The following is a 10,247-nucleotide window of genomic DNA, read 5'->3' as shown; positions in this document are numbered from 1 at the left end:
CATTTTTATGGGTTCCTTCTAATGGATGCATGTCATCAAGAAAAACCATTTTGATATAACGTTTATGCTACACAATGATGTTTCATGGTCTATATGAGATTTTCCATTTACAAGAGTTAGAGAAATTTACATATAAAGTGGGATAGTCCAAAAAGTGCCACATCATTAAGTTAAAACATAGCACAACATACCCATTAGCTTAAAATTGTTTCCTTTTTTTTTTTTTTTTTTTTCCTGCGGTACGCGGGCCTCTCACTGTTGTGGCCTCGCCTGTTGCGGAGCACAGGCTCCGGACGCGCAGGCTCAGCGGCCATGGCTCACGGACCCAGCCGCTCCGCGGCATGTGGGATCCTCCCGGACCGGGTCATGAACCCGTGTCCCCTGCATCGGCAGGCGGACTCTCAACCACTGCGCCACCAGGAAACTAAAAAGGCCAAAATAAATGGTGAGATGTACCATATTTATGAGTTAGAAGACTCAAGAGGTTAAAATGTCTCTTCTCTCCAAGTTGATTTTGATTCCAATCATAAGCAGTCTCTGTGTGTGTGAGTGTGTGAATGGTAATATAATTCTATTTTTCATGGGAAAATGAGAAGTGCCCAGAAAAAAACAAGGAAACCTTGAAAAAAAAGTAAATAATAGGTGGGCATATATCACCACATTTAAAAATCTAACTATAAAGATATACTGGCATAAGCACAGTCAAAAGATAGGTTGAATAGGCATTCCAGAAAATGATCGGCACATATATATTGGCCCAACTTGCGGCAAAATGGCCATTGCAGTTCACCGGGGAAATGATGGTCTTTTTAAGAAATGGTCCTAAGTGAAAATGAATCTCTATATGAAAAAATTTACTTTGACCTTATTTTTCAAAGAAGGGAAATGCTTATTGGAGTGGGGGGACAAGGGGACATCACTCTTTCTCTGACATCTCCTATTGTAACTTCATGATTTATGAGTAAGGATGCTGGTCCACCACTGTCAAATGAGTTTCCAGTTCTCCACATTGCTGTAGTTGAGGGCTCAGACTTGGCCCCATCATTGGGGGTATCCTGTGTCTCTGGTTGCAGAGGGGAAGGTATGCAGAATCTGCAGGCATCTCCAGGTGGCCCAGGGGCTATGGGCGAAAGCAGCTTGTACACCTAACGACTCTTGCTGTTGGTGACCTCTGAAACCTCTGCATCCTCAAACACTGTGAGTAGCAGTGAGCTGGACGAGCGTTGACACGTTTGCAATGAGAGGCTACTGCACATCCAGGCACTACAGATTGACTACAGCAGTGTGTTCTCCCTAAACCGAGCTAAATCACCACTCCAGTCAAACAGCTTGATCACACACTTATTGGCTTTCTGCAGTCTCCCTCTGCCAGCCCACCCATCTTCCTCTTCTTCCTCATTCGCTGGTGGCAGAAGTGGGCAGATGGCCTTTCGCCGGTGGCCACAATGATGGAGCAATCCATGCTGTGGGTATCTGAGTGGGTCTTCCAGGCTTCCTCAGCCAGATGCTCCCTGTCCTTGTAACTCTTCTCCAACAGACACTGCGGAAGGGCATCCAGTTTATTCCTGGTCTGGGACATCTTCAATTCTTATTTCTCTACTTTCACCTTCACCAGGAATTTAGTTTGGGTCTCACTACACACAAAAATTAAGCTCAGATGCTATAAATATTCATAGAGTGATAAAACTTAGAGAAAAGAAGGAAGAATACATGACCAGGGTACAAAAACATTTGTTAAACACATCACAGAAATCAATAACCGTAAAAATAAAGATGGATAATTTGCTCATCACTAAAATTGATAACTTCTATCAACCAAAAATCACAGAAGAAGGAACAAGCCAGAAACAGAGAAAATATTTGCAGTGCAAATATTTGAGTAAGTTCTCCTATCTGGATTTTTTTAATCCCATAAATTAATAAGATAAAGTATAAATAATCTGAGAGATAATAATAATAAATGAGGATATCAAAGACTCCTAAGAATAAAAAAAGTTGTTTCAGCGCAGTACTTATCAAGTAAGTGCATATCAAACTATAAGAAGGACAGACACACACACTGGAATTATAATTAAACGGTGATAATAATAAGTGTTGGATAAAATGTGAAGTCAGAGCGAATCATAATTTTCTAGATGGAAGTAAAGATTGATACAATAGGTTTTGAAAACTCTTTGACAATACTGTTAAAACTAAACAAACAGCTATTTTATGACCCAGCATTTATACTCATAGGTATGTGTGCAAAGGAAATGAGTGCCAATGTCCACACATACACACACACACAAAGTGAAATTATTTTCATAGCATTTCATGCATAACAGTTAAAAAACAAAAACAACCCAGTGTCCATTAGTGGTACAATGTATTACTAAATTATGAAATACCCATACAACACAATGCCTCACAGTAATTTGAAAAAGCAAAAACACACACAAAAACAACTTTTTACACACAACAACACACAAAAAAGTAAGCACAAATAATATATACTCCATGATACCATACATATATAGTTCAAAAACAGTCAAGATTACTTTACGGTGTTAGAACCGCCTTTGTTGGGGACCTACTGACTGAAAAAAAGACTAAAGGATGCTAGAAAAATCCTGATAAGGGTTATGATAAAACAAATGTATATTTATGTAAAAAGTCATCTAGCTACAGTTATTTTAGTGCTTTTTATCTATCTCAAAGCTTTTAATAGATCATAGCAGCTTTTCTTCTAATATATTCATTTAATGGTAAAAATTTTATGTTGTTTACAGTAAATGGTGTAAAACCTGCAGCTTGTACTGACACTTCAAGTTGCAATTCCTAATTAACGTTATTATTTTTATAATCATTGTTTAAAATTTCATATATCACTAACATTTACACGGGTTAATTGTAGCTTTTCTTTCTGTACATCATCAAGTACATACACCCTAGAAGACACCAGAGAAAGAGCTTGAAAAATATATTTATTTTTCAAATACCATAAATAAATATTATCTATTTAATATAGTTAAAAATATCAGTGACTAGTGAGTCAACAGTTAAAATCTAGGGGAAAAAATCTAGAGGCTTAAAAACAAGCCTATTTTGCAATCTTTTAAAATATCAATGCCAGTATTTGATTCCAACTTTAAAACACTTGCAGTGTATACATTTGAATAAGGTAGACACCATAGGATATGTTTTACCAAGTGGCAGTTAGAATTGCTTTTGAATGTATCCATGGTTTAAATACTCGAAGAAAAACACACATATTAATATCTACTCAGCAAATTTCTAAGATCTACAAAATGATCGAACACTATAGATGTTAATCTTTTACAAGTAGCGAAAAAGATTCCCCAAATACAAGAAAAACATTGGCATTATATAAAAAGAAATGAGATGAACAACAATTCTAAGTATGTTTGCACATCCAAAGATGGGACTGCCTACAAACCTACACTACGTAATAGTCCCATCTCAAATATTTATAACATTTTATATTAGGATTAACTGCTTAAAGATTTTAAATTGTAGATGGCATATAACCGCAAGTAAGAATAAAAATAGACCCCAAATAACAATACACTCTTATAATTTATTCTTCTCAACAAATAAAAATGAATGCCTTTTACTTGGTTTTTATGCCTAACCATTTCTTGGTTTTCATGCTTAACCATTTTTATGCCTAACCATTTAAGTAAGGATCACTGTTTTAAGTCATTTATTCAAGTATCAATAGCAGGATACTTGAATAATGTGATGCCTAGTTAAATGATAAAAGGTAAATTATCTAATATGTATAAAATAGATAACTAATAAGAACCTGCTGTATAAAACATTAAGTAAAATAAAATTCAAAAAAAGAAAAAAAGGTAAAATATGTTTTATTAGAAAACAGCACAATTAAATAGCCACTCATGTGAAAAGCTACAAATAGCTCTCAGGTAACCTGGTAGAATGTTACCTTAAACTATAAGTACATATTAAACTAGCAGTAAGAAATGGTTTTCAAAACTGAGCAGAATATAAACCAAAATAGCAGTTATCTATGGGTGGTAAAATTATGGGAGAATTTTTCTTTTTCTTTTTTTTAATATACATTTTTTCCAGTTGTTCACATTGAATACAAATGCCTCTGAGACAAAAAGCACCATGATCACATGGACAGCAACCACAGGAAAAAATATTCGCATAAACATAGTTGTCTCTATATCAAAGGCTCTTTCAAATATATGCGATTTAGTAGTAAAATATAACCCTACAGGAACAGTGATTATTAAACCAGTGAGAAACAGAAGCAGCTTCAGATAGAAGCTCTCATATGTGAAAAGTTTGCAGCATGTTCAGCACTGCTTTGTCACAGTTCTAGGTGGTTTCACTGGGCCAGCAGTGGGCAGGTCAGAAGTAACCACCTGCCTTTATGATCTAATGGATGTTACACATGAAACGCTATTGAGATATTGAGATTTGGATGTTTTACCTTCTTGAAGGGATAATTTAAGTTTCTCATGTCCTGAAAACATAATAGAGATTTTCAGCAGAAATTTTTTTTTTCAGCCGAAAATTTTTGATGGAAGAAATTTTTGCATATTGGGGTACAGGGAAGCCATTCTGGCTTATACATAATTTCACCTGAAGTTTATGTGAAATAGAACAGCCTGACTTGTGGCCTGTCAAACATACATTGTACATCTGCTTTAATCATTAAAGTAAAGAATGTCCACTTTGAAGATAGAAAATGCCTCCCTTCCTATGACAACAATGTTGCCATGCCTTCAAAGATAAGGTTCCCTTCCCAGATGCCAGGGTCATGAGACTTTCTGTGTACATGCTAATCTGTAACTATACACCTCTGTTGAAACCTGAAGGAACATACCCCTGTCATGTTTGATGAATGTTTTTTGTTCTAATAAGGTATAAAACTGTACTGAAAACCATGCTTGTCTGGAGCAGTTTTTTCCTTGGTAGAGGCTGCACTCCTGAGCTAGTCCTCAGTTTGGCTTGAATAAAACTCTATTCTATTTCTTAGTATAGATTCTTTACTGATTATTTGTGTCAACATTGCAATATCTAAAAGAGATTCAATAGCTAAAAACAAATCAAATGGAAATTTTAGCATTTAAAATGAAATTAGGATTTCAATATATCCTTTTAAAAGCAGGCTAGACCCAATGTAAGATTATTGAATTGAACACACAGAAATAAAGAGAAGAGATAAATAAAGAGAATGGATAATGCAGAAAAAAATGGGGGGGAAGAAATATGTGAGAAGCATAAGAAATTCTAAAATATATATAATTTAAGTGAAATATTTGAAGAAACACTAGCTAAACATTTTCTAAAAATCATAATAGACATTAACCCCCAGATTCCTGAAGTACAATAAAACTAATAAAAAGAAAATCACACCTAGGCACATCTTAATACAGCTGCTGAAATCCAAAGAAATTAAAAAAAAAATGCTTTGCATGAGAAACACTTTTTTTTTTTAATGGGGACACAGAAAATGTGAGATTAGAATAGACATAAAATCTATATCACACAAATAAATCTTTGATTACATACTGGTATTTGACAGAGTAGGCTTTAGATTAAAAAATGCTAGTGCTAAAGAGGGATGAAATGTATTTATATTTAATTTTGTAATATAATGTATCTACAACAATGCCAAAGTAGAGTAGATGTTCATTATTTGCTGTTTCTATGCCTGAGTATAATACATACACTAAAGTAAAAATCATCCAGCTTTGTGGGCATATTGTTTGTTTATTTTGTTCAAAAAGTAACCAGTACTATATTGGAGATAGAATTTTCACTTGTGCTTTTGAAAGTAATCTAAAGTAATCTACTCCACGAAGGACACTGATATACACTTACAGATATGCTGAAATAGTATTTACAATTGCCCCTAAACCAAAATCCTAGAAACAATATTAATAACTAGAAATATAGGTTGAATTAGACAAATTCTGTAGTTTCAAGATAGCCTTACAATGGAAAACCATAGAATAATAAAGCAAAGTTGAAGATATATATTGAGCATCATCTTGCTTATCTAAAACACATTCTCACTTTTGAATACGTCTAAAATATATTTGCAATTTTATTTGCATCTATGTATAATCTGTGCATATGTATGGAAGGATACATAAAATATGTTGCGCTTACCTCTGAGTAGTTGGACTGCGAAACTGCTTGAAAGTGGTAAAAAGAGAATCTTTATTTTCTTCCTATTCCCTTTGAAACTTTGTATAATTTTGCTTTGCTATGATTTGTGTGTGTGTGTGTGTGTGTGTGTGTATGTGTGTGTGTTGATGTTTCAAAGAATATTTTTTCCTTCATAGAAAAATAGAAACATGCTGTTTTTAAAAAAGATTGCCAACACACACACACACACACGGTAAAAAAGTGTTCCACAACACTCGCATTATCAGGATTACAGTGAATTGGTTTATCCATTTTGGATAGAATGCTACACTAAGCATATGTCACTGTTTCCCACAGCATTATGAAATTACAACTGTACTTTGCCAAAAAAAGCCAGATGGTCATGATGTACCAATTGCTTATACTGACTATTGTGCCACATTTCAAGCCTGAAATAAGGCTGAAATAGGATGCAAAACACCACCAATTTCCCAGAGCAGATTGTTAGAAGATATTGGCCAATATGAATTTCCAGGCATCATCTCCACCTTGCACATTTCACTGGATGTTTAAAAAAATAGTAAAATAATAAAGCAATTCTATGTCTAGAAGGAATAAGCAGCATTTAATATTTATTCTATATCTTCAATGAATGGCATGGAATTGTCCCTTAGATGACAATCGTATTTTCATAACACTTTGTGGGTGCTTGTGAAATCTGCCTCAGTCTTCCAGAGAAAACCTAACTTATTTGATCTATTTGGATTTCAGTTCTCATCCTTAAAAGAACCATCTCAACTAAAATTTAAAAAAATAATGTAAAATCATGCTTAAATGCTCAACTTCAAACTACCATATGAAATAAACAAACCATACACTTATAAAATGTAAAGGTTATTTAATGATTAAAATACACAAAAATGTAGGAAAAATAATTTTCCTTAACACCCACCTGACTCTTCTTAAATATCTCATCCAAAGAATGCTTATAAGAAAATGAACTTCCCCCTCAAGATGGTACTGAACCAGGACTTCATTCTTGCTGATCTACATTTTCAGTTGTGTGTTTTACATGGTAAGTCACAGGGATGCAAAGATTGCAAAGCATCAACTAAAAAACCAAAATTCAAGCTGGCACAGCAACACTCTACTACACCTTACCACTGTCACTCATTTTATATCCAACCTTTCTTCTCTTTAATGATTTTGCTTTCCAAATCCTAAACCTCAAAACTATACCACTGATGTTTTCTTGCATGTTCTCTAGGCTCATAAATCAGAAGTGTTTATCTCTTTTAGATTTTTGATCCTGAAAATTTGGAGTTTACTTAATATTTGCTTGGCTACATTTTCTTGCTTTGTATACATTCAACCAGTACATTTTTTTTTTATGGCCAGTATCTTGCAAAATTCTAATAACGTTTAAAAATCAAAATATAGTTTTAATTAAATTGTGATTATTTTACTTTTCAATTTTCCTAGGCAAAGTGCTAATAATAAAATTGTAAGAAACATTTTACTAAAATGAAAAATGCTTTAAATTATTTCATATTATGTAAAATATTGACATCAGGACTACATAGAAGTGTCATTATGTCCGCAAGATTTATAATCAAGGCTTTAGGAGATCTTTGGTTTTCTTCTGATTTCTCTGTCTCTCATTTTGTGGGGGAGGGCAGCTTAGAGTCTAGCTGCCTTTATATTTAAAACTTACATGTTTAAATCAACTCAACACTTGATAAAATATTTGTTAACATTTCCTTAGGTTTATTTTTCTTAACTCATATTTAGCTAATTTTAAGAAACCATATTATGTTTTTATACTCAAGATTTAAAATTTTGTATAAAATTGATAACTTTAATACTTTAACCAAATTTTAGTGTCCCTGTACTTTGGTAAATATATGACTAACTTAAAAATTTTTTAAGTAACTCCTAATTTTTTGTTGTTTTGGCTTAAAGGTAACATCTATGACTCACCAAATATTTATAAATACAGAAGTAGAGAAGAAATGGCAGTATCTTTTATAACCTCACCACAGACAAACACATTAACAGATAATTTTCTTCATAGTCTCTCCACAGTCTAGGATCGAGAAAATGCACTAAATCTTTCTGTGCCTGAAAAGCACTATTCACATTTCTATTCAGAACAAATAAGATATTTGAATGGGTACCATGAAGTGGCTTCAAAAGGTATTTAGAATAGGATGATAGGATAAACATAGGAGACAGGTTTCAGCTTGGTTTCAGAGGAATCTCTTTGCTGTATTAAACTGGATCAGAGTATATTATAGCTACATTGCTGAAATCTGTATCTTTGATAGAGTCCAGTACCTTTAATTTTCCCCTTCCTGGGCGTGTCACGTATTTTAGAAAAAAATCAAGTTTCTTTACTTGATTTAATATGTAAAAAAGTATTGCCCTTGCTATATGTCAAACACTTTATATTTTGTAAGTATAATTAATAGGTTATACCAATCTGTTTAACCATAAGATTAAATAAAAACCACGTATCATGGGAAGCACATACAAAAATTTAAAATATTATGAATTCTACATTTATAACTAAAAGAACTGCTTTTAAGTTATTCAGCAAATAAGCAAATTGTTTAGTAATTCAAATAAAAATATATCACACGATGTTTCAGAAACAATTTGAAGAATTATATGTAATCCTCTAACATTTCTGTAGTATTTAAATAAAGCTTCTGATAGAATTAACATTACATACTAAACCATTAAAGATTTTCTTTCTCTAATGTTGCCTCAGTTTTCTTATTTTCGTTTGCATTTATTTCTAGAAATATTATATACATGGTTCCCTTTTCATTTTAGATAATTTGTGGTCTAAAAGTTAAATTTTAGGTTACTAAGAAACTTTAAAGGGATTATATAAATTTTTTTCATAGATCATTGTAATTTATTAAAAGGACATGTTTTTAAGTGTTATTATGATACAAATCATAACCATAAAATTCACCTATTTAAAATGTATTATTCAATCTTTTATTAGTACGTTGGCAGAGTTGTGAATGTATCACCACAATCTAATTCTGGGGAATTTCATCAGTTCCCCAAAAAACTCTGTAAACATTAGTAGTCACTTCCCATTCTATCTTACCCACTTTACCCCCATCTTTAGCTCTAGGCAACCAATATACTTTATCTATAGATTTGCCTATTCTGAACATTTCATACGAATGGAATCACATACGGTCCTCTGTGACTCACTTCTTTCATTTAGCATAGTATTTCACGATTTATCCATGTTGTAGCATGTATCAGTACTTGTTCCTTACTTTGGTGCTATGTATACCTACATACTGGACAAAACTCAACGAATGGCCAGACATGGAAAAGCTTTTACATAGCACTATCAGTGTTCATTATTCCACTAATGTAATGGAATTTAAGTAAAACTTGTTTATGCACATATTACATTCATTTCTCTTTTATAATTTACCATTTATAGATACATTTATTTTGCCTCATTCATTTTTAGTTTTCCATGAATTTTGATTACATATTACATATATGTCCTGTATTATCAATGTACTATTTTATTGTTATGATCGGCCAATAAAGGCAAAGCAAATAAAGCAAACTAAAAATTTCAACATATAAACTACACAAGAAGCAAAACAAATTTTAAAAAATTAAAAATCATGTGTAAATAGTAAAATGATTATTAACTTTCAGAGGCAGCAATTATTTGCTGATTATGGATTTGATTTCTATTATATTTATTTAAATATTTAATTATATACAATCTTATTTCAAGCAAGATGAATAAGGGTAATAACCTGAACAGATTTTTTCTCAATATAACAGGGAAAGATTTAGAGATAAGGAAGGAAGGGAGGAAGGGAGGAAGGAGGAGGAGGGAAAACAGAAAGGAGCAAAGGGGGAAAGCCAAGAGGGAGGGGAGGAAAGCAGGGAAGACAGAAGAAAGCAGAAAAGGCTGGGAAAAAGGAAGAGAAAAAAATGGAAGGAAGAAGACCTTACATGGGTGACTCAGCTATATCTTTAAACATTAGGAAAGCTAAGTGACAAAATTAATATCAGCTACATTAAAGGTTTTAGAAAAGAGTAGAAACATTGTCATTTGTTTCATT

At 32.8% G+C, this 10,247-nt stretch overlaps 1 pseudogene; it reads right to left on the bottom strand.

The window, feature by feature from the left end:
• Window positions 1-872: 872 nt before the first annotated feature.
• LOC132518272 (protein lin-37 homolog) lies at window positions 873-1,606 on the bottom strand (annotated as a pseudogene).
• Window positions 1,607-10,247: the final 8,641 nt, after the last annotated feature.

This window comes from Lagenorhynchus albirostris, chromosome 3 (assembly GCF_949774975.1).
Source record: "Lagenorhynchus albirostris chromosome 3, mLagAlb1.1, whole genome shotgun sequence".
NCBI lineage: Eukaryota > Metazoa > Chordata > Mammalia > Artiodactyla > Delphinidae > Lagenorhynchus > Lagenorhynchus albirostris.
The sequence above is the reverse complement of the archived record's forward strand: the minus strand, read 5'-3'. Positions and strand labels throughout refer to the sequence as shown.